A 27,207-nucleotide genomic window follows, 5' to 3' on the forward strand; every position below is an offset into this window, starting at 1 on the left:
ATGGTAGAGTATGGAATACCAATTATGCGAATATACATGTATGAAGTTATACTTTATTATTATTATTATTATTAGCCATATGGTGCAAGGAAGCCTGAGGCTTATGTTGCATTTTAAAAATATACCTGTTTCTTATCGCAGTCTTTTATAAAATTCCTTTTCCTTCTTCATTTCCCTCATTAATTGCTATTATGAACTGCATTTTAATGTGAACTGTAGACCTAATACTCATTAACGAACGACTTCATAATATATTTATAACCTTACACGTAAATATATTTGCTTTTCTCTATCTCTGTTTGTTTACTAACACCAGCGCCATCTGCCTCCACTAACACGATAACATTCAAATGAATTTTCTCGTGTTTGTATTTTTTAACATTATCATTAAGATGGAACATAATGCTCTCAATTCAAACTTTAAGATGAATATAAATAAACTTTAATCAAGAAAATTAAACTTACGTATTTTTTATATCTAAATAAGCAGTTGCAATTCTAAACCTGTAATTAATATAAATTATGAAACAAGTATTAACAACGTATTACATTGCAATCTTCTGCTACTTTTATTTCGCTAGCACCAGCGCCATCTGCCTTCAAAGACTGACTGATCCTTGTTAACTTAAATATTGTACAGTATTCTGGTTGTTTTTTTTTTCATTATTATAAAATATTTATTATTAATAATAATATTATTAATGTTAATGATCATTAATTTGTATTAATAATATTATTAATATTAATAACGTTTTAATTATTTTAATATTTTGCTTTCGTTTTAAATCTGAAGGTAAATATTAATGAGATCTGCTTTTTTAAATTCAAAGTCCGTGTTATTATCCTTTAATATTAATGTAGAAACTAAATAAAGCTACAATAATGGTAAGCCTGCTATAATTCCCATGTGGCGTACATGCAAAATTCATTGATCCTACGTTTCTATCAATGCAGGAAAAACACGGTAGTGTATTCTTGAGAAGAAAAACATGTTTTTCGAGGATCCCTTGATAAAAGTGAACTTCCATGAATATTCGGCAAGGGTATGTTTAAGGAAATTTCTGAAGTGCAGTTCTTTCGCATTCCCACTACATAAATAAAACATCAACACATCGAATAGTATGAGCAAGTTTTAGAATATAGTTTTGAACCACATGGGTCCCTGCTTCATTTGTAAACAGCATTAGATTCCGAAAATAAAACAATTTAAGATCCATACGAAATCCACAGCGCATACTGACTGATGACAACTCATGGGTGGTTTAATGTTAGAAATATGTTCTACAAAGTTAACTCTCCAGTGAAATTCCAAAAGACATGTTCAAAAACCGTAAAGATATCTCCTTGTCAGAGATCAACCCGTATTTGCAGCTCTTCTCATGTTTCGCCGCGTTTCCGTAATGGGACGGATAAGTTGGACACCCCCTATTTATCGCGTTGTCGAGTTACTTACTGATGGGTGGAATTCAAACAAAACACTCCATTATAACGTTCTTCGTATGTCGGCGAGATATTTTTGTAAACAACCCACATCTGAATAATGAAGTTATTTTGAACTAAGAAAACTTCAATTAAATGCATAAAAATTTAAATATTCATAAATTAATTATATGACATACAATTCATTGAGTTTAAATCATTTCCAGAGAGACCTATAGCCATTACAATGTTTTTCGCATATTGGCGAGACCTTTATGTAAGCAACCCGCATATGAATAATGAAGTCACTTTGAAGTGTGGCACATTTTGAACTTCAGTTACGCTTATTTAATTAATTTAATTTATTTTATTTTATTAATTAATATAGATTGTAAAAAGCGTTTTCAAGCACTTCTCTACGATTTCACAGCGTCTGTAATAACTTGTCATGCGGGCACCAAATTGGTGCTTGTTAAAGCACTCACAAAGGCTTGCAGTTTAAATGCTAACTCGAAATGCCAAGAGTGTCAGCAACACCTTTATGTATGGCACGTGTAGCTATCAAAAGATATATTAATGTAACACTGCATTAAGAATCCCATGTTTCTGAAATCTTGAAGTCGGTCTATTCAAGGTGTACTGCCCTCGTGGGTAGCAAAGTTGGGAGAATCGCCGTCCCATCCACCATACCAGGCGAAAAAGACCTGGATTCGAATCCCATCGATGACGACAGGCATTTTTATAAGCATTTTCACAACTTGGCCGAATTAACCGATCTCATGCAAAGGTAGAATTTTTCTTTTGAAAATTTGAATTTTTTTTTCAGCAAAACAGAAAATTGCCAACAAAACACGCAATTTACTTACAATATATAGGAAACAATATGACTTAGTTGCTGATGCTCCTAAAACCCAATAACAAGCTTTACTCTATACACATACATTTTCTGTTTATACTACGGCCACTCAAAGCATGCGCACTCTTTTGCTTGCCCACTCGGCTACAGCGGCCCCTTCAATCAGTATAGAATACTGACTCTTGAATTATAAGTTTTCCTAATTTATATTTCACAAATGTGGACATTCATATCACTTCTTATTCTAATTTAGTACATGCGACTTTTGTCTATTCCCAAAACTGAAATAGAAATGAAAAGAAAACAATGAGTCTATTCAATCAAATACAGCGAACTGACAAAAAGACTTCCAAAAAGGCTTTAATCGGGGGAAAACACGATGAAACAAGTTGCAGAAGGAGATTATATTGAAGAACACGTAGTGTAAACACTTATAATTGAATAAACCTTTATTTTCTGTAACATTCACCGAACGTTTTGGTCAAACTTTGTACAGCGCATTTTCAACAAACTTAAACGATACTCCTATCTTCAAAGCTTGCTCTGTTTGCGTCGACTTGATGCTTTAATGTTTGCACAGTAATATCATTATGCCATGTTTACTGGCTTTATTATTAGGAACTTTTCTTGACATTTCCCTACATGAGTGTTTCTGTTCTTATTTGCAATTCATTAAGAATGTGACGATGGCTCAGAAGTTAACAAACCACTGAGCCATCCACTTGTACTATTCAAACTCTATCATTGGTAGAGAGACTTCAATCAGATGCGAGTCTTTTGAATTTTCTAGTAACCAATATACTTCAACAGCCAAAATGCTTATGGTGCGCTACGTTTCATGTGAACTGATATCTCTAAAGAAATTGAAGTCATACAAAAACTTTAAATGTAGAGCATATTGCTTGATCATTTTAAAATATAGTCAGGGTGGGAGACAGGTTAGTTCACTATTTAGTGAAGAATATACGTATATATTACAGAATAGAGAACTCGTCTGGTATTACTATGAAGGACATTTGCAGTCCTCTTAAGGACAGTTGCAGACAAGCTTCGCTCTGGAGGTCCTTAAAAACCAACAGGAGAGGAGGAATATATCGATTATTTAAGCTAAATGAAGGTAGAACCAATATCGATCTATTTTGAAATGTCACCGAAGAAATAGGAGCTAAATATGGACCTATACAGAGTGCATTAAATTGGCACAAATTACATCCAACAAATTCTCGATGAACTTTGTAACTTAATATTATTGTTATAAGTATTATTGTTAAACATGTTTAAGCCTGTACAATCTGAAAATCTATGAACTAGAACACCATAAGAACTGGTTTTGTTTTTGATTATTTGCATTATAGAATCAATATAATTGTTTATATTTGCAGTGATCTTTAAGATAAGTCAACCAAAATAAATTCAGAATAATCGTAAATTGCGGTGTAATAAGCGTTTTTAACTTGAGCGCTTCCAGGTTCCCAAGTAACTACTCCAGTTAGAAAACAAAAAGTAACCACTTATGGGATAAAATAATTTTTTTAAGAGAATCTTCTCCTTTAGGGTTCAGAGCAGTGGACAGTGTCAATACTGTCTACAATAATTGTAATAGAACCAAATAAATGGTTAGGCTGGCGAAGACCAGAAATGAGAAACCACTGACTAAAAGAGAAAAGAATGGGGACAAGCGTATGTGGAAAAAAAGAAAGAATCGGTTGTTGTAATAGAGTTTTAGGAGTATCAATTCTAATTCTGCCGCAACCTGCCTGTTTCTGCTGGACCAGGACAGACATCAGAGTGATTCCTCTCTTTTTGCTGTGCCCTCCACCGCCGTCCACACTGCATAGCAGGAAACGTGATTCATTGGAAAAGGCAACGTTTTTCAAGTTGGCAATGGTCCAATAATGCCGTTCAGATATAAACTTTGGACGTCGTTGACGATGGGTGGCCGTAAGCATGGGTAACTGGAAGCCAAGACCGAAGGCCCATATGGAGGAGAAAGATTCATTGGATTATGGTATTGGAAACACCATTGGTCGTCCCCTGGTTAATGTCCATTGTCAGCGGTTCCATTGTTTTTCGTCTATCGGCTCACATCAGACGGGACAGCCCACATTCACCATGACCATTGATAAGGCGGGGACTCCACCACTGTCCCAGCGACTGCTGCTCTGTCTAGTATCGTGTGGAGTGCTTTAGTTAAGGTGTTCCATTCTTGGAACACCTTAACTATAGCACTCCACGAAAATACCACATGATTTAAAGTAATCCATTTCAGTAATCCTACAGCTCTTCCACCGATATCCGATTATTATTATCATAAAAACCTTTTTATTATGGGATGGATTTTTTCCGCCCCTAGACTGGTATGAAGTGGTTGATTGTGTCCGGTTACCGTTATTGTTATTCCTTTTGATCGAAGAACTCTTACTGTCCTACAAGTGTTCCATGGAGTTACACGTAAATGTTCCCTGGGAAGCCTATTGCTGCTAGGTTCTTATGGAAGCTTTTTGACATCATGTCGGTGGTTGAAAGAGTGATCGGGAAGGTCGTTGCTTGTTCCATATACCACATTTCTTTAACTTCCAGTCTTAGGTCTGTGTACTTTCTGATCTTTTCCTCGTAGGTTTTCAGGACATTGCTAGCGTTGGGCACCGCTATATCGACCAGACAGTTAGCCCTTCCTTCTTGTCAATGAGGGTTATATCTGTACATTATCATGGAACAGTCCCAGTGTAGTTTGTGAACAGAATTTTCTCTACTACGGCTTGAGGTTCTTACTTCTAATATGGCACACTTTCTTTGATCAACTTGTATTTTTGGGCTAGTTTCTGATGTTATCCTGGCCAACTCGTACTCGGTCTCGGTGATGACCCTGCATTCCGTAGTGATGTGCCGCATTGTTTTTGGGACCACATCTATCACTCTGGGGTCCTTCCCGATGTATTTCCTGTAGTTCCTGGTATTGATTACCTGGTTTTGCACGGCCAGCATCCTTCGGTCTCGGAAAAGAGCTTCCCGTTCGTGAGCTATCCGTTCGAAGCCATATTATTTATGTTGTCCTGATGGAGATCATTGGAATGCCTTCCCTCCCCCATCTTTCTGTCTTCGTTTCTTTCTCTGTGAGTGGGATCTCCTTGCCGTTTGTCTATCTTTCTTATGGTTTTGTATATTGGTGCTGTGTTTTCCTGTAATCCCAATACTTTTAAACCGCCTTCTCTTGTTCAATGAGGTTTGTCAATCCTCTCTCCTTCGTTCGGCGCTACGGCCAGTCTCTTGATGGCCGACTTCGGGTCGTGTTGACGGCTCTTGGTCATCATTATTCTGCTCGATCTCATAATTTTCTACAGCTCGGTGTTGGTCCAATATCCAATCCCGAAGGAGTACGTTAATACTGGTACTAAGTGCATAGGGCGTTTGGTTTTCTCTGGATACTATTATTATTGTTACTATTGGTCGAGAAACTCTTGCTATCCTACAGGTGTTCAGGATTGTGGCTTTCTCGAGTTATATGTAAGTGTTCTCTGGTAGACCTATTGTTTCCAGGTTCTTATGGAGTCTCTTTGCCACTTTTCTGGTGGTTGCCACGATGATCAAGATGGTCGTTTCTTGTTGCATATGCCACATTTCTTTGGATTCCTGTCTTAAGTCTGAGTACTTCCTGATCTTTTCCTCGTCTATTTTCTGAAGGTTGCTGGTGTTGGACACATCTATTAAAATGTATAATTATTTACAGATTCTTATGAGGATCACCGTGATATCATCAATACTTATTTAGAATTTATAAACATATTTATATTCTCATGCACAAATCATTTCTTCTGATGATTTAAAGCATGCTGCAGCATGCATACTGGAAGGTTGGCAGGAGGAAGCCACTCTTTTATAATAAATCGGTCATCACAATTATTTCGCTCCTGTCCAATATCGGTTGCTGTGTTTTATAAACAGGAAGTAAAGCTTGAAATTCAACCAAGACTATGTCCCTCCATGTTGACTTAAAATGACAACCAACGGTAGAAATTTTTAAGGAATTAAAACTTAGAATATTTTTAAGAAAAAGTGAAGCTCTAAATGCCAAAGAGAGACACATCGTGTCGCTTTAGAGCTTTTCACAAAATAGCCAGAAGAACCTTCAGAAACGAAAACTCCAGAATGCAAGTGAGACAAGACAATGTGTAATCAAGGGCAAACCTGCGCCAATATGTTATTAAAGTATCAATAAAAGATTCTTTGAAATAAGATTCAATGAAGTTCTTTGGGAGGAAATATAGTGCATATCGGAAAAAAATAGAATGACATCATACAATTGTTATCACAAATAGGAACCAGCAGCCAAATCTCTGTAGAGATTTATTTTCGACAAGATACAAGATAAGGCTTATCTTGTCAAAATTCGAAGGACAGAGGTATTTGCGTCTTAACTTCCATGTCGAATGCTGCAAATTCGCGGACACAACTTTAAGACTACCAGAATGCGTCATGGATTACAAGATGTCCGAAGTGAGAAATGGATGTAGAAGTGTCAGGTCGCCTTCATAAGCTGAATAAGGAACAAATTACTTAAAAAGCTCTTCGTTATTTAGAAACAAAATTGCAGGTAGAAGTTCCATTCAGTGCGTCAGACAAAGTCGTCGAGACTCCATCCAGTTTATTTGTTAACGAAAGGACGCAATGTCTGTGAGGTTCATTGTGTGGTTCTGTTCTCTCTCTCTGTACATTGTCTAGTCAAAATATTATGACCACCCCCGTGTTTTAGCAATCTGTCGCTCCTCCTCGCCTGGTGTCATGTCGCTGTGAGAATCGATAAATGTGATACTGCAGGTTCGTGGTATGCGGTCCATCCGAAGTACTTGATCGACATGTGCAAGGGACGTGATCTGAAAGACTTCCAAAAAGGAATGATTGTTGAGTACCGGTTGAAGGGTGTCAGTATTACGGAAACTGCGAGCCTTCTAGGCTGTTCGCATTGTACTGTAGTTAAGTTTCAAGAGTGGATGGATAGCGGAAAGAACAGCAGTCGCCAGCAGTGGCAGGCGCTCGCGCCTCATCGATGGTCGTGGTAAATGTAGGCTGTCCCGCCTTGTATGAGCCTTCAGACGGAAAACGATGGAACGGCTGACCGTGACCATGAGACGACCAACAGTGTTTCCAAGACCATGATCCAACGAACCCTTCTCCATATGGGCCTTCGGAGTAGGTGCCCATCCCCAACGATACCTAAAATATGCATCTGAATGGCATCATTGGACCATTGACAACCTAAAAAAAAAAAAAAAAAAAAGCTTTTTTCGATGAATCGAGTTTACTGCTGTCGTGTGGAAAGTACCGCCACAAATTGCAAAGAGGAATCACTCCAATGTCCTGGTCCAACACAAAACGGTAGGTGATGGTGGAATCTCTTGGAGCCCTCATAACCCTCGACAGCACTCTGACTGCTAAAAGCTTCCTATCCATTTGAATCATTATGAATCCCATATTACGCCGGATTTGAATCCAATATTACATCTCTGCCACCAATTAACTTAAAAAATGATTATGCCACGGACCTGACGGTATTCCACAAATATTTGGAAACACTGCTAAAAAACTTTAACAGGTCCACTGTTACATATCTTTAAAAGGTGTTTATCCTAGCTGTTTCAAAAAAGCTCGCATAATGCCGATATATAAAGGGGTTCCAAACATAAAAGGAACTCTAAACTCTTGGCCAATAACTATCGTCCAATAACGCTCAATAATAGCATAGAAAAAATATTTTAGATACAATTGTTCAAACTAATCTTTCTGCATACTTGATCCATTTCTGGCTCAAGGAGGGTCCGTGGTCAACAACTTAGCAGCCTTTTGAAAATTTACTTCCATGGAAATTGATAGGGACAGCTGGGTCGATGTGATGTACGCGGATTTGTCTAGAGCGTTTGACACAATTCTCATAATTTGAGAAAACTGAGTCTCCAGCTATGGCATTTGTAGTCCTCTTTTGGATTGGTTATATGATTATGTTGCAGATCATTTATATGTGATCATTTAAAATGGAAAAACATCGCGCGAAGTATCCGAAGTATTCTATACAGGAGTTACCCACGGATCATCGTTAGATCCTCGTCTTTTCAATGTGTATGTTAACGATCTAACAAAAATACCTAGACCAGAAGGTGTAAATCTTTTATCATATGCTGAAAACATTAACTTCATAAATCCTGTAACCTACTTGCTGACTGCATTAAACTTCAGACCTTTCTTGAATCCTTTTATCGTTCAACCAAACTTAACAATCTACGAATAAATATCGATAAATGCATGGTGGATTCTTTGGATTCTTTCAAAGATCTTCTTAAGAAAATCACCAGATCACGTATTTTATTAATCACCAATAAAATACGTGATCTGGGTGCCATATTCTCGAACAACTGTTCCTTCTCCTCTCACATAGACTAGATTTCCAAACAGGCTTACAGGATATTATGTTTCCTCTTTCGGCAGTACTCATTTAACCAAAACCTTATACACCACTCTGGTGCTTCCCCAGAATTCCTTCCTTACATGTCCTGTTGTTGTTCTAGGGTTTTAAGAGCATCAGCGACTAAGGATTGGTATGTTTTAGAATGTTTATTGAAATAAACATTCTAAAAGATACCAATTTACGTTTACCACACCTATTCCTACTCGGGGAACATGTAAAACAAACTGTTATCCAAATCCCTCGCTCAAGCTCACTGTTTGTGATCAGTCTGTGTTCCAAATGTCAAACTTTAAACTCCCTGACCTACGTCTGTCTGTCGAGGTGACATTCACAACAGCGTCGCAAACAGAATTCTTAATCCGCTTACGTGGCTATCATTCTTCGTTTGGTCCGACTAGCCAAGGCTTGTTGATTCAATTACGTGCTTTGTTTTCAGCTTAAAAGTAACCTCTGTTTGACGGATCTTCCTCCACAGCGCAGAAACACAACAGATGTTCGACATCGATTGTTTTTCAGCTCGCCGGTCCAACGAGGAAAAAGAAATTATGGAGTTTCCAACTGAATTCCTTTTGTGCGCCGCAAGGCAACAAAATCGTGCTTCCTACCCTTATATAATTTTATATTATCTTCGTGTCCAACATGACCTACACCCAAACGCAAAAGTTAAAGAAATTACAATTTTCCGTTATTTCAGATAATATATATCTTTGAAAATTGAAAAAAATACCATATATAAATTTAAGTGGAAATGGAAGCAGAATCTTTCAGGAAATGGGCAGAAAATTCGCTTGAAAAACCCGAAACAGTCAAATTTCATATCCTTCTAGAAATATAAGGAAAGAAAGAAATGAATTTTAGCAAAGCGTTTGATAAACTTCCTCCTCAGAGGTTATTGAGCAGGTCAGGATAAGAGGAAAGACACATCAGTGGATTAATGGTTGGTTGAAGATCGGGAGACAGAGATCGTCAAAAAGGGATATTCTGCAGAGTGACCCCTACCTGCTGGAGTAGCAAGTAGGGTCCTTCAGGAATCAATGCGCTTCTTTGTTACCTTCCTGAATTCTGAGGGAACACAGAGAAATGTGTTAAACTTTGCTGGTGACAAAGTTTGGGAGTGTGGTTAAGGATCAGAAGATTATGGTGCTTAAACGAAAGTTGGACTGACTGCCAATATGTCTAAAAATTAGCAGGTAAAGTTTAATGCTACCATAGTAGAAAAACTTTTCATACGGTTGCGCATAAAAGACTGTTGTACAAATTGGAGCAGTGTGGCATTAAGGGAAAGTTGCTGCTATGAATAAAAGGAATGGTTGAGTGACAGAAGACAGAGTGGTTATTAATGGACACTGCTCTCTCTCAATGGGCAAACTTTATTAGTGGAGTCGCTCAGGGTTCAGTGCAGGGCCCATTCTTGTTTTCTATATTTATTAATGATATTGATGAGGGTAGGTCGTGCTTTATGTCTAAGTTTGTAGATGATACAAAGGCTGGTAGGGGAGGTTAATCACAATAATCATGTATGCTACTGCAAGAAGGTCTAGACAAATTAAGCAGAGAAGTGACAGTTTAATATTGGTACATTCAAGGTACTGTATATGGGTAGCACTAATCCCAGATTAACGTATCAACTGTGTGGTAATACACTCAGGGAAGTGGAGAATTAAAAAGACCTGGGGGGATCTGTGTAGTCGGAAATCAAGTTCCCTGACGCTGCAGACAGCTGCCTGGATAGCTCATGGGGTTTGTTTTTGAATGATATATAGTTTTGCCATCATGATTAAGGAGGTTGTTGTTGTTGACATTTAGGCGCTTCAGTAACTTAAGCCATATTGCGCCTTTTTTAATGTCTCTAAACTGCGTGTATTCTGTGGTTGATTTGCTGGACGAAAAACCAGGGTTCTCGGAAAAAAAAAACCATGCACCCCTCGCCTGAGACCGACTAACTCAGCTACATTGTGAAAAATACCTGTAAAAAACTTTCTCTGGATGCTCCCATAATCAAGGCTAGAGATTTGCTGACTCCTTTAATTTATCCCGTTCTCCTGCCTTTTTTACGTTTAGCTTCAACGATTTCTGCTCCACTTTCCTCTCAATTATCACAAAATCGTTCAGCTCCCCACCAGAATTTGGCTCTCTTCTGGCATCCAAATCCCTAAAAATTTCTTCATCTGGGAAGGTAGATGCAAAATACCTACTCCGTTTGTCCACAACCTGAGCAGTTTCATCAAAAGTTAATCCATTTAAATCTATTGGACCAACGTGATTCAACCCCTTCCTCCTGCCATCAAGATTAAGGAGGTTGTTTGCTACCTTTCTTTCCTTTCTTTGCCAGAGACTTCTTGTAATCTGCCTTAGCTTGCCTGACCTCCTTTGCGCACTAGTTTATATCTACCATAGGCTTGTATCTCACGTGATAATTTACACCATCCCATCATATCCCATCCATTTTTCATCTTTGCCACGAAAACATTTCTTAGATGGTACGGAAAGCCTAATGGCTTGTATGATAACATCCCTGGATGTGACGCTCCCTGAATTTGCTGTTGTAAACTTCATCAGTTGGACCCACTGCATAGAATTTAAAAACTGCCCGAGACCACTGTAGCCACTTTTACGAAAGCAAAAGCTCTTTCACTTGCCTTTAACTGTAGTTACAACTTTAAGTAAATCCCAAACCAATGCATTGGGATCCCTGCCACAGAGTAGATTTTATCTAGAGATTCTTAACGCATGAATTATCGCTACCAAAAAATCAAACCAAGAGTAATGCTTTCTCTTATTCCCTCGAACATGCTGGTGTAAGATCTGCAAAAATTAACAACTGAACACTTTAGTGGGATTTGACTTAATTGTATAATGTTATGAGAGAATTAGTAAAATGAATGAGGGAGGAATATTCTTACTCGAGAATGAGATAAAAACCAGAGGGAAGAAACATGAAATCTTAGAGACCAACAATAAACTAGATCTTTACCTTCGGACAGAATGTTGTAGAATGTTGGAATAAGTTGACAACTATGACTGAGGCAGAGAGTTTGGAACGAACAGTTTCCATATTTTTGGCAGATGAAGAATAATTTCGCTTCTGTGTATCATTATACTATGGCAAGGAGGCGCCATCTGATTGATTGCAAGTGGGTTAATCACTTGTAGGTCACCAAGTTCTTTAATGCGTCCGAAAACATCATCCCGAGGCAGTGGAAATAATTTCAGGAGGCAGGAATTCGCCACAAAAAAAAGTTAAGAACATTCACGAGCAATAATATAAGACTCTCCTGGGTATCACAGTTGGTAGGATCGCCGTCCTCCCCACACCAGGTAAAAAAGACCTGAATTAGAGTCTCAAAATTAACGGGAGGAATATTTCTGGGCCTCTTTCACCACACGGCTGAGTTAGTCGGTCTTAGTCGGGGATAGCATGGTTTTTTCTCTCGAAAGCTCTGGTTTTTCATCCAGCAAACGCAGTATATAGGAAGCAGCATGGTCTTAGTCGCTGATGCTCCTAAAACCCTACTACAACAACATAGACGAAATAATATCTGGCTTTAATAGCTAAGTGCAAAAATAAAAATATCAACTTGTATTGGAACTCCTATCGATTTTTTACATCACCATCTCAACCATCTTCAGCTAAAATCACTTGTGGATTGCCTTTATATTCACCGTAATTGCAAATTCTGGGAGATGGATAAGAGCATTTTTGATGCCGAATCCTTCTTATTTCAGAATGCCGAGAAGCCTTTTTTAGTTTTGTCTTTGATTTTCCACTTGAAGTCTCTTAAAACACCAGCCTGGTGACGGTGTGTCCCTTGATACACAAATAGATGGCCCTTCTTTATGGAAATAAAATATACATCACTTATCCAACACACTGTTCAATGTTTGCTATCTTTGAGCGTTGGCACTCATAATAGAGAACTTTCCTAAAAAGCTGACTTTGACGTTTTAAGTTTCGATCCCTGTTTCTCCCAGACGAATAGAATTTAACATGACCTTGCTGCTCCAACTTAAAAGGATATCTCGGTACTAGCAGATGACTTGTACACTACCTTGCCATTTTATCAGAACCAAAGGTATACCCTTGGTAGCCTGATCCATCGGAGAGCACTGAGATCATATCAAAATATCGTTGCCGATCAGCTACACCCTGGAATATTACATATTTATTCCAAATGGACAACAAATCCATTTACCATGAGAAATACATGATAAAATAGTGTGAGGAACACGAGGAAGACCAGGTAGCTGCCCTGGATAGCCCAATCCACAGACTCAATCTCATTGAACATCTGTAAGATGAACTGGAAAGGCTTGTTTGTCACTGCAATCCTCTGCTCATGAAACTCTTGGAAATGAGGCCAGGTTTTTTATGAACGGTCAGATATACCATGTGTCAGTTTTCTACATTTTGACTCCATGCCATGTCGTATCGGATCGGTAATTCTGGCTATTGCATACCAACACTGATGACCCCATGGTCCTAATGAAATGGTCGGGCAGTATACATACTTCAAACGAGGATGCATGCCATTATAATAAAATGAAATGTCGCCCCTCAAACTAAATTCCAGTCAGATCACAGCCCAATTTGTTGTGAAGTTTCCCCATCAAATAGTGCAGGTTTGCAACAAATCGATCAGCAAACAAGTCCAATCTAGAAAATATACTCCCTGAAGTTTGTAAGACCTGAAATTATTTTAGAACACCTTAGGATCTACAACTGGGATGCTCTCTACAATAAATCGGTAGAAGAAGCTACCAATTTGATTGAGGAACAGCGCTTATTAATTTCTGACCTGGGTGCCTCGAAGAAGATAAGAATCACCGATAAAACTAAACCGCGGTTCAACGAAATTCTAAAACAGGCATTAGTGGCCAAGTAAAAGGCTTGGCCACTAACGCCTATTTTAGAATTTCGTTCTAAAACAAATCTACAATCGGCCCAGACAGGTTCCCAATTTTTATTTTAAAAATAAATAGCGCCTATATCGTTGATGTGTTGTTGCACATATTCCAAAGCATCCTGAAAGATGAAGTTCTTCCCCCCCCTCCCCGGAGATGGAATCATTACTTGTGAAGCCGGTGCCAAAAAAGAACCCTAGAGACCCTTCCAACTCTCGGCCCATATTGATCAGTTGTTCGCTATTAAAACCCTTTGAAAAAGCCATCCTCCCTGCTTTAACCCAGCAGTGTTTTGCGCACAGGCCTCTCCACCTCCACACAGAGGCGATCCACTACCACCAATTTGTTGAAGACCCTCTTCAGAATATAACAAGCTTTAAATGAAAAGGCCCAAATTGATATCATATTTCTTGATATAAAGGCAACTTTTGATTATGTTTCCTTACTTGCCCTTGAAAATATTTGCAGTTTACTTCCACATTGAAGGCAAACTATTACAGATTATCAAGACCATTTTGAAAAACGCAGCACCTAATCGTACAACATAAAGAATTTTGTGAAGAATACGCCCTCACTTGGGGCGTCGCTCAGGGAGGTGTTTTATCAGCTTTGTTTTTCGCGGCCGCCCTGGAACCTTTTCTATTGCAGAATCACAGTTGTATTTCTTATGCCGATGATATTAAGTATTTTGTTGTCTCAAACGAATGAGCCCTTGTGTCCGACGTCAATTTCCACACCAACGCTAAACTGCATTTATATTCAGGTAACATCGGTTTATGGCTTAACTATGACAAGTCAGCACAACTGACAATAACTAAGAAGAAGATTAGAATCGAGTTATCTATTAATGGAGCACAGGTTAGGAAAGTCTGCACCTCCACTGATCTTGGAGTGATGTGGGATGAGGGGCCATACCTTTAAAAGGCACTTTCAGAACACCAGAACAAAAATTTGGCTGTAAGACAAGGGATAACTGGGATTCGTAAGTTCTGTTGTAAGACTAGAGATAACTGGGATTCGAAACGAACAACTTGTGACCCAATACATCCAAAGATGTATTATTCCTGTTTCCCTCTATGCCTCAGTTATTTGGTCCTCTACCCCAAATACCTATATTAGGAAGTTTCTTAGCCTGGAACACTCGGTGGTGAAATAGGATTACCGGGAACCCCCTTTACAATTTTAAAAGCCATTCTATATGCAAACTTGAATGTTGCTCCATAGATTCAGATGGTCACCATGCGTAACATCGGTACTCTCGTACAACTTCTGACTGGGAGTTTAGATGCCCCTCAAATTGATAATCTTGTGGTCAGGCCACGCACTGGGGTCCCGGTTCCACTACCCTCATAGGCCCCGAAGCTCCATCACACGGAGGGATTAAAGCGGCTGTTTCCTGCGAATACTCTGGAGCTCTTTGGAAACTTCAAAATCAACCCGAACAGGTACTGCAATGACAAAACCTACAGGAAGCTCATTGCAGCGGACTTTTACACTACACTACAAATTTAATGAAGAGGACAGAGTTTATTTATTTGGAATTTGTGCCTATGAACTCTTGATCATCTGTAAAGAACGATTTTTGTGTCTTCAAAAGAGTCGAGACTAAGGAAATTCCTTTTTCTGTGGAATTATTCGTTCACAGTTTTATGATTGTTGCCTTGTGACTTTTTTTGTATTTATTCATTCTTATGTATTTTCTGATTTTTCTTGGTTGCTATGTAATTTGTTGATGGACGTCTGTATGACCCATCCTCCTAGATACTGTCAGTAACAGGTTTGTTAACAGAATTTCCAAAGCAGCGTTACATTTCCCCACCACATCCCATCTCACAACACGGTAGAGCTATCATTTTTCAGAACTTGGGGGCCAAAACCATCCAGTTAAGTTGCTGTAATCTCCCGAAGGCGAATTACTCTCGAAATAATTGCCATCACCTGAAAACCCTCGGCACAGCGGTGTTCACTTTCTGAAGATTTATTATCTCATACAGAAGATGACCAACACCAATTAGGAAAGGGTTGTCATGGAAACCGCAAAACAGGTTGGATAATTAACAAATAACCGAGTACGTGGGAGGAAATCAATGCATAAGAGAATTTGAGAAAGGCGACCCTTTTCACCTGTCCCTTCAGAGACCGAATAACACAACCGCAGAAAGGTCATTCAAATTTTATTTCTAGCAGGGGTTCCCAATCAGGTCGAGTCACGAATAGTGGGGAACTGTTGGCTGAATCTACTTAATTATTCCAAGAAATAGATTAAGAAATATTTTACTGTTTTAAAAATCTCAAATAAAGGAATATTAATAATTAATTTTAATGATGTCTTCAAACAACATCCCCATCATCCAATGTAATTAATCACATTCCACAGAGTGGAACTTTACACCACTCTTTGGAGCTCATCTACAACCCTCTTACAAACACAATGACATTCTAGAATAGTTTTAACATAAACAGAATTCTGAGGTCTAATTAGTCGTCCTGGACAATAATGAGTTACCTATGTTGTTGTAGCATGGAAGGCCCTTACTTGTATCAGCAGGACAACAGTAAGTGTTATACTGCTCCCATTGTGCTGGACTGATCTGAGGATATGAGTGTCAAAAAGTTGAACTGGCTAGCCCACAGTCCTGACCTCAATCCTATAGAGAACCTGTCTGTGATGAAAAAGCAGAAAATATCGGAAGACATTTAGAAACAACTGGTGGAGAGTGTTCTATGGAGACTAGAGGCTTTATAAAGGCTAAAGGTTGCAGCATGCATTATTAAGTTTCCTGTGAAATGCAGGCAACTTTTAGATAATTAAGTGTCCACATATTAGTTAGAGGTAAGGCAGTGAATAAGAAATCGATAATAAATAGTATTCCAAAACTATGGTAAAAAAATTAATTGATTTTACTGTAGAATATTGGTCTCAGAGGACTGTTTTAATAATAAATTATGGGATTTTGTATGGCAAAGTTTATTTAGTTCAGAGTATCACCGGTAGGTGGTGTATAGTACAAAGGACGTCAGAGGCGTACAGTTTCCTTTAAAAAGTTGTCAGTAATTGATTATCCATTAATGAACACTTACCTTCGTTCCACCAAAGATAAATGGTGGTAAAAACACCGTGAGATGTTACTGCTGTAAATTTGTTGCGCATCATCTGCCTCACTGACGTCACTTTGAGCATCAGCGCCATCTTACGATGATATTTGTAACTAAATGCTCTGGTTCCATTCTTCTGCAACCAACTCTCAAAGTGGAGTTTTAATTTCTGACACACTTTTGAAACACCCTGTATATGCGTATAAAAATTAAATTAATATACATTTAAAATTTTCCTTTTTCTTTTAAATAAACAATTTTTTTTATTTAAAAGAAAGTGCGACTTCATTTATTTCAACAACTTCACTTAACAATGTCTCTGAATTAACAAAGATGCATTAGTATACCTAACGTTTTTGCTTCTTTTCATCCCAACATTTCCTTCTCTCAAAGGAAGAAAGACGATCATGACGTAATCAGAAAAAGGATCAGGTTTGGGTCTTATTCAAAGGCAAGTGCAGTGCGGGAAATCAGAGAGGTCTCAGCCAGCTGCCAGGGGAGCCTGAAATCATCGGGATGATTGATTAATTTGTAGCGTTCTTAATTATCTGGCTGCGCGTGGAAGCCCCAGCTGTGGGATAACACACCCAAGAAAAGCACATGTTCGCTCTCACGAAGGCGGCAACACTCGTGGGAAATTGTTCTTTATCTTCTAAAGCAGTTTCTCCTCCCCCTCTACCCCTCTCTGCCAAAGAATTTCCGTTGATGGGGACGTGCTTTCTCATGTAAATAAAGTTCCGGTTACCAACGATGATGTTTTCATTTCTTTCTTCCCAACCACTTTGTTATCTCCATTTGTTCAGGGCCGGAACTGGCGATGTTGCCGTGCAAAGAAAAAAATTAATTTAGAATTCGGAAACTCATTTGGATCGGCGTCGTTACGTGAGTAAAATGACATTTTTTTTGTCCAATTTTTCATTCGGTCCGATTTCAATTGGTTTCCATAATTACTAATGTTCCTGGCCTCCCCATAACATAACTGCCACAACTTCTGCTATTTCAGTTTCGCAGATATTAATTTCGTTTATTTTTTAGTACAAATCCATTTGTGGATGGCTGGAAAACATTGCCTTTTATTCTAAATGCTCATAAATTGCACAGTTTAAGGTGTAATTGTAAGAAATGTATCCTAACCAGTGAAAGATACCGCTCGTGGACGTTCACATTCCATCACTAACCAAAGCGACAGATTACTGCGCACATGCGCGCTATGTAAAATCACTAAGAAGTGTCTGTCGCTTTCATATTGTAATAATGTTTACTTTTTTGAATAAAGCCCAAATCAAGGTTTAAATGAACTAAACTGTGTGCCCACTTTATTAGAACCATGATCTGTGGTGTGACTGACTAAATATCGGCTGTACAGCACAGTTCAAATCCTAGTTGCTTCAGTAAGGAATCTTTGTGATGTACTTTTAATGAATCCTCTTGATAGACTAAAAATTCCTCATCGCTTTGGAGTGTGTATGCTGAACGTCATCCTTGAATAACTGATTCTGAACTCAATAATTTTATCCCATTAGTAAGCTGGATCAGATGGCTTGACATCTTTCGATCTCAAGCCATCTGATTCAGAAGCGCTGGTGAGATCTTTGGATCTCAGTAACGCTTCTGGAAGTAGCTGGTGAAAAGATTACGTTTTGGACAACTGAGTAAATTTGACAATTATGCGAAAAATTTGCAATCTGTGTCTGTCAAAAGATCAATTCATATTCAAGACCATATTCCAATGCTGCGCAATACGGTCTCGAGATTCCTCCCCACAGCAGGTGAAAAAGCCAGGGTTCGACTTTAACGGGAGTCGAACCCTGACTTTTATGAGCTTTTTCGCAACATGGATGAGCTAGTCTTTCTCAGGGGAAGTTGAATAGTTTTTTCCCAGGAAACTCGAAATCTTTTCTCTTTTTTTTCGACAATCGACCACAGAATACACTCAATTTACAGACACAGTATACTGACACTTCATACCCTCATACACTTGATTGCCAAAAACTTCGAAACTTTCAAATATCTAGTAGCGCCACCTTTTGACAAATTACAGTCTGTACACGTCGTACCATGGATCCCACAAGGTGTCTGAGGAAGCTATGCTCCAGTATTGACTATTCTTCCATCAGGATATTTTTCTAGCTGCTGTATTGTGCCCGGTACAGAACTACGAAGCCGAACTCCCTTGGCAACATATCCCACATATTCTTAATTGGATTCAGATCTCGAGAATTAAGCGGCCGAATAAAGTTTTGAAAATGTTCCTTGAACCGTTCAGATACAATATGCCTGGCAGATAGCGGAATTGTCGAGTGGAAAGAATCCATCGCAATTCCGGATAATAATGAAGCATTGCAAGAGGAAGTTGGTCCCACACGGCAGAAGAATATTCATTAGAAGTACCACGACTTTCGAAAGGAATGAGCGAACCCATGCCATACCGACAGAACAATCCCATACCACGACACCACCTGGACCGCTTGAGTGGTAGACACAAGCTAGTTTGAATGCATGGCTTCTTAAGGTTCTCGCAATACTTTTATCCTACCATTAGTGCAAAAAGTAACTCTACACTCGTCAGACCACTTGATCTTTGTTCACTCTTCCACAGTCCAGCCGTAGAGTTGCTGCAACTACTCCAGTCGAATCTTTCCATTTTTTTTTACAAAAAAAAAAAGAGTTGCTTTCACATAAGCACACGATTACCAAGTCCCAGATTCTTCAAATCATGCTGCATAGTCCAGTTATAAATGGACATTTCTTTGCCTAAATTGAATTTTTCACCCATTTTTTAAAATCATTTGTTATGGGCCGTTTTCACAACGGCCAATAAAACTTCCTCACGTCATCGACAGGGCTCGAACTCGGGTCTTTTCCACCCAGTGTGGAAAAGAGTAAGGCATTGGTAAGCAACGATTCTCCTTTTATTTTATCCACATGTTGAGGCCAACTGCAAAATGTGTCTAATATTTTGTCCATTTAGTGTTCCTGCATTATGCCATGGAAAATTACCCAAAAAACCTCGACTGCGTAGTCAGGGGCTCATAATTCTATCACACATGTATTAACTTAATTCTGTTTATCTTTTTAAAACCTCAATGAATTCCTCCATCTTCAATATCAACTGAATCCTGACTAAACTAATAACACAACCAGATGAATTCAGCCTCAGTTTTATTTTTGATTATGTAAATTTTTATCTTCAAAGGCATTCGTAATTATTCTCTTTATGTACCGTTTTTCGTTCTCAATTAATTAATTCGCATTTCCATTTTATATTGGCATCGCTGTTCTCAAATCCAATTTCCGAGGGTGTTTCTATTTTTAAGTCATCACCGTGTTATCACGAACGGGTTTACCATTCCCACAATCCATTTTAATTTCTGGCCTTCCTCCCTTGTCATTTTTCCTTATTTTGTCCGGGCTCTGTAAAAATCGTTTTAATTAATTCGAATGTCTGTGGTAAAACTCTGATTTTCACACATTTTTATTTCGTTTCCAATTAATTTTAGAAATAGAGAAATTAAATGGGAAATTTAATTTCGTGTCCACTGATTATGTTCGGCAGTGTTTCTTTGGGATCTGCCAACTTGAGTGGGTCTAGAGATATCGATTTGGTGAGAAAATCTCTAACAGAGGTCGCTGTAATGATTTTTGATCATTTCTTTGAAATTCGTTTAATTTGCTTTTCAAAGTTTTACAAGTACATAAAACAAATACAATCCTGGATGAAAAACCGCAATGCTGGTTAAGTTTTTCATCCAAAGAGACAAGCAAACTGACCATGGAAATATACAAGACACAAACGCACATTAGGCTTTTGAGGGTTATGCAGAGGGACTAATTGCAGCCTAACAACCGTAAGGGCTCATTCCCTTTTTTGCACTCCACCAGATCTATTGTTCTTCCAGCAAATATGATTTGTTGTTTATCGTGTCCATAGGAGTGTGTGGTTGTTCAGCTACTGGTTTTCACGTTGTGTGAGCTTACGAGGGGAGGTTGAAAGGTTTCTAGCCTCTCAAAGTTTGTGCAAACCAATTGATTTTTCAAAATATTCCCCATTAAGTCAACGCGCTTTCTGTCGCAATCCACTACCTTTCGTAACCCACTCAAATAAAATTCTAAATATTTTGACTTAAACCAGTTATTGACCATCCATCCCAGCATTGTCACTGTCGAATTTTTGTCCTTTCAAGTCCTTTTTGAGATTTGGAAATGGAAAACAGTCCAATGGATCCAACTTCGGTAAGTAGAGAAGATTTTGTAATAGTTCGAACTCACAGTCATGCAGTATTAGTTGATTCACAAATCCTGTGTGTACCACTGCATTGTCTTGATGCAAGATGACCTACTTGGGCTAATTTCCTGCCCCTCTTAAGCTTCAACTTCTTGTAGAAACGTCTCAGTAGGTTAGAATAATACTCAGCATTGTAGTGGTACCTCCTTCTAGGAAATAAACAATTATCACTCCTTCACCTCAGAAGAGAGGTACCATGACTTTCTCAGCTGACTTCTGCACTTTTGTGAGGGGAGAAGAGGAATGATTCCACTGTTTCGATTGTTCTTTTGTTTTAGGGTCGAAGAGGTGTACCCATATTTCGTCCATACTCCCCATATTACGTCCTGCGCTTCGTTAGCTACAACATTCTGCACAACCTCATAACAGCACCTCTTTCCCGCTTCTGATCTGCATTCAGTGGTTCAGAGACCCTCGAAGAAACCCCCTTCATTCCAAAAACATTCACCACAATTTCTGAGCTGCTCATGGGAGATGTTGAATGTTGACTCACAGTGCTTCAATGTTATTCTGCGTCTTGCATGATCAAGTCATGAATGGCATCCACATTTACAGGTATGGACACGGAAACAGGCCTCTCACTGCGGGATGAGTTTTCAACACTCTCCTCCACGCTTAAATTCCCAATCCAGTTTTGACCGTGATGTAAGAAGGACAACTGAGCACGAAGAAGCTCAGTTGTCGATATTTTCATTAAAAACATAAAAATGAGATATTCAGAACAAGCGTGATACGAGTTTTTCATCCCACATCTAATATGCACTTTACAGAGACATTCACATAAAGTACAAAGGGTTCAAGTAAGGAAGATCCACATTCCTTTGATTTTAACCCATTTCCGTGGTTGGTACTTCAAGAAATTCAAAGCGTGTTTCCATGACCTACACATCCTTTCTGTTGGACGTGTATATCAACCAAGGTACACTTATAGTTATGAAGAAACCGCGTTTATTCAAAGATTATTAATAGTTGTTAGACCACCTTTGGCCCTAATAATTGCTTAAATGTGTCATCAATGACTTTCTGATAAAAGGCTAGCAGTATTTTTGGTGAATTCTGGTAAAGAGGACCGTTTTGGCCTTGACCGAATTATGCATTCAGTACATTTCAAAGATATTTAGTTGGTTGGTTGTGGGTAGAAATCAATGGACTGTGCTGCCCACTTCAAAATCGTGGATCCACAATCTTTGAGACATGAGCATTGTCCTGCTGAAAGGTGGAAGGGCCGATTAAATAAAATTTACACAACATTGGCCACACAGAACTGTTAGCAACATTAATGTATACTCACTCGCCAAAAAATTAGAAACCTTTAGCAACTGTGACCAACAGATAATTGAACCTACGGTGAGCCAGTTGCCTTGGAAACAATGGATGTATAAATGATCAGTACAATAGGAGCAAAACACTTTTCTTCTTTTGAATAGTGAAAACTTCTCATAAATGCAGCATCCTTAACATGCGCAAACGAAAAAGAATTTCTTTCATCGGCCATCGACAACGTGAGATTCCTGTTGTGATTCAGATGAAATCTCCTGAGTTTAAAGTAATAAAAAGAAGATGGAAAATGATTGTAGAAGTGGAAGAATACCTTCGATATAAGGCAGTGTCTTAAATCAGATTCTGCCAGAAAACTTTGAGAAGACTGATTACAATCCTGCAACCCGTGTTTGAAAGAATCGATAGCGAAGTTGTCAAATTGAAAGTGGAAAACATCTTTACTCGTCCCCATATTTCAAGTACCCCCACGCATCGACTCTCGCTTTAATTTAATTTCATTTCAGTCTGAGGAAATTATCATATTTACAGAAGATTTCTCAGTTAGAAGGCCTGCGTTGCGCTTTAGAGAAAGCTGGTTGAACAATTACTCGATCAAGTGCATCCTTTCAGATGGAATTCAATTGCTAAAAGTACTATCAATTGAATTCCATCTTAATTGGATCCCATCGTTGCGAAGAGAATTTTTTAATTTTATTTTAATGGCTTATCAAAATATTCCAATAAATTTGAATATTTTGTAAATTAAAGTAATAAATCCATTTGCAGCCGATTTATAAATAATGTTAAATTTAAAAGTGCGCTTAATGGACGTAAACGTTTAGAAAACTGATTGTGCTACAGCGATATTCTGCATCTGCCATTACCCACCCAGTCAATCGCCAGACATAATCAATCGATAACAAACAATTGTTCCCATACTTATGCGTGCGAAATTACCAGAAGCGATCTGAGAGGAGAAATTAAAGTTAATATACACGCACTGGCCAAAAAAATATGAACTTTGTATTAAGACAGTCACAGGCAGAAGAAATGCAAATACACTTCTCGACAAAATTCGTTTCATGCACAACAATACCACTGAATATAGAGCTCAAGTGGTGGAATAATATCTTGAAACTGAAGGTAAGGTAAGGTATGTTAGTGTCTAACAGCTCCTGGGATTTCTCCCATCTTCGCGGGTGTACATTGTATCGGGGGCCAGAGATTTGACGTGTGTGGGGGTCATGTGCTGTATATTGTGTTGTGCCCTTTGTTCCTCCGGTCTATTTAGCCGCCGAGCCCCTAGTGGGACCGGACGTTACCACACCGTGCCACGGGGAGGCTGACCGGGTGTACCACTCTGGCAGGTCCTGTCACCTACTTTCCTGGGATTTCAGTGGCTAGGACCAGATTTGAGAATAAGATGATCGCTGTTTCTTGAGCAACGGTTGTAATTTTAACAGAGCGTAGAGTTGTTTGCTGATAACTTGTTCTAGGGCCAAATAGGTCGGGCAATAATTTTGATGTATTTAGATTTAGACCTGTGGGGCTAAAAAAAAATAAAAATAAACCGTTGTGTAAGAGAAAAGTAAGGGAGAAGACTGGAGGGTAAGAAACAGAAGGAAGGGGCCAATAGGGAAGATTGCCCCTGATGACAGTGGCATGCCCAGTGCCTCACCAGAGAGAAGAGTGGGATGGCGGGTGGACGAAAAACAACCCCCACACAAAAAAAATCATTGTGTAAGAGAAAAAATAGGGGGGTAAAAGGACGGATGGTAGGAAACAGAAGAAAGAACCCGGAAAAAAAGAGAGAGAGAGAGATACCTCGCAAGTGCAGGGTAGGTACAGCTAGCACTGCCAGTCAGTAGGAGCCGACAACTTGGTGGAAATCCAGCAGCGTGAGTGCTGCTATGGTGGATGGGTCATGTTCGGGAAGGTCTAGTCCAGGTGTTGTCATTGGGACTCCATTTGGTGAGTCGTGTCGTATCCAGACTGAAGACTGGTCCATGATAACGAATAGTGGGGTGGTCAAAACCGGGAGTCCAAGATATGATGGTCAAGTCCAGGGATCGATGGTAGGTCTCTTCTTGATGAGATTTGTCACGTCCGGTGGGGAGAAGTTTGTCCAGGAATCAATGATGAGGAATTTGTCAAGGTATGCGTGGACCCTGTTTTTGATTGCACTGCTAGTATTGTTTCAACCAAGTAGGGAGACCAGTTGACTACTTGAGATGTGAGGTATCAAGTTGGGTTCTGTGCTCCGGATGGTTTGTTGGTCAATTCTTGTGTATGTTGGTCCAAGGCGTTAGCATTCATGGCTCAGTGATGCGCAGCAACAATTGGCAGTCATAGTTGTTTTGACCTATTGATTCGGATACTATGGTGGTGGTAGCGCTTTCTGCCTGGTAAATAGGTCCATTGCAAATTGAGTCAGGGCTCAGTAAGTTTCTTCATTCTGTAGGGTGAGGTGTTCTTGATTTTGGTAGTTGGAGCGTAGTTTCGTTATTAGGATCCTCCTGAAGTCCTCTTGGATTTCACAGCTGTGGGCAAGATGCTCCCACGTCTGATCCTCTCCACAGTGGCAGCGGGATGAAATTCTGAAGTCATGTAGTTTTTTCTGGAAGGAGCCATGTCCAGTGAGGAGGTAGATAGCTTAGAGTCCCGGTGAAAACCAGCCGGGTGCGAGGGGATAGGAGGCCCTCACAGCCGGGAGGAATCCTTTGGTGACAGCGCCTTAAGTTGAGGTCTGCCATCTTTCTTGCCAGGTGTCTGTTAGATGTTCATTAAGTCTCTTCTTTTCAGCGTTTCTATTATTTGCTGGGTCAGTGGTGAAACCGGCGCAGGTAACTGCTCTTCCTTTGGATAATTGGTAGAGCAACCCATGACGAACAATCTCCAGGTCCAGTGAGGACCTGGAGCGCATGGGTGCTGACAGTGCGACAGGCACGCGAGGCCAGAAGGAGAAGAGAGCGCTGGATAGTTCGTAGGCGCGATCTGTTTACAACTGTATTGGCCTTCTTGTACTAGACTCCAGAGTCCTTTTCTTTAAGCCCCAGTCCTTCCGGGCAACTCTTGAGACTTGCGCAGCATACTTCCTGATCTTAATCCTGAGTTGGTCTAGATGAGGGGTGAAGGAAAGGTTTTTGTCTAAGATCAAACCTAGATATTTAAGCTCTGTTTTTAGTTGAAGGTATCAAACGACTGCCGTGGCCAGCACAATTACAGACTTAAATCCGATGGAACATGCGCTGGACAGACACCCTTGGGCGTCGCATTGCACGCCGACAGCCAACTCCTTGGCCACTTGGTGAGCTAAGATGTGCGCTGGTGGAAGAATGGGATTTGTTGCCACACAGTCTTATCGATACCCTCATATCTAACATGGTTCACCGCTGTCAGACCTGTTTGGAGGGATCACTCATGTCATGTGACCATATTTTCCAGCATCTTGTATAGACTTCTGTAATGTGATCTTTTTGGTAATTCTTATAGAACCCCTATATATGTCCCTTATACCTATCCAAAGTTTCTCTCTGTCTCTTCATTTCATCATTATTCTATTGTACACACCATACCGAATTTTGTCTTGCTTCATCAGAAGCTGCAGAAGTTACACCACGTTTTCTACATGTTCTGTTAATTTTTTCGAGCAGTGTAGATGCGAAGAAGGCTATGACGTGAGGTGACAACGTGTTGCCTCGTTGAGTATAAAGACTGCACATGCTGTTCGACTGCACTAATCTGAAGCCAGAATGGAGAAAACGCGTGATCTATTAGACTTTGAAAAAGGTCTTATGGTGGGTGCACGTTTAGCAGGATTCGCGATTCAGGAAACGAAAGACATAACTGATTTCTCAAAAGCCTCCATCTCAAAAGTTTTTAAGGAGTGGAAGGCAAGCGGTTCTTCCACATCCCAAAGGTGTAAATGTGGCAGAAAACCAATACTTTAAGGTCGATACAGACCTTAATAGGACATCCAGTAGGCAACAAATAACGTCTGAATTCAACCAAGCCCAGAACTGTCCTATTTCAACCCGCACCATGCGCAGTGAATTGAAGAAATTGGTATTAGCAGTCGCCTGCCTATTCGGTAGCCAATAGCATTCAGGGAGCCTGGCCATACTGGAATACCAGGATGTGAGGTCGGGGATGACACTACCAAACATCCGTCCAGCCCAATCCCAGCGAATTTCTTAGTAATCATCACTGATTACAAAATAAATATACGAAGTATGTGTAAAGAACGTTGGACACTGCAGTGGAAAGTGGAAATTCTAACTGACTCCACACCAGCCAACGCAGGTAGTATGAACCACTTTGATCGATTCAATATAGCAGAAGTAGCCATTGTACCGAAAACCCCATCAACACCATCAATAAGTTCCTGAATTTTGTATCACATCTACTGTAACCTGCAATGTGTTACACATTTATCCCAAAGATGATGGCCACTCTAAAAATGACAATCCAGCAGCGCATCGTGCCAGAATTGCAAGAATGGTTCGGAGGACATGACCCGGATTTCCACCATCTTCCCTGGTTCGGCTATGAAGTCTCAGAAAAAGGTAGAATATTTATCTAATATCAATGAACGTGTGATAATACTTGCATACCTTTCGTTCATCTATTGATTGCAATTGCAAGAAGTTTATAATTTTTTGGCCAACGAGTGTAATAGATAAATAATAAAGAAATGTACGCAAACAAACAATCTCTTCACAAAGTTATCGCGATGAATTTGTTCTAAGAAACAATGAAATAATTGTTGCGTACATTCAGACACTGCCTTTCGAACCACCACAAAATGACTGAGCGCGCATTATGGAACCAGTCATTAATAACGAAAGGAAGAAAAAGTACAGCAATTGGAAAAATAATCAGCTCTTATATACGAATCTTTTATCCGATCGTAAAGGAGTCAAAACCACGTGA

This window comes from Mastigoproctus giganteus, chromosome 10 (assembly GCF_048544385.1).
Source record: "Mastigoproctus giganteus isolate SK-2022 chromosome 10, ASM4854438v1, whole genome shotgun sequence".
Taxonomy (NCBI): Eukaryota; Metazoa; Arthropoda; class Arachnida; order Uropygi; family Thelyphonidae; genus Mastigoproctus; species Mastigoproctus giganteus.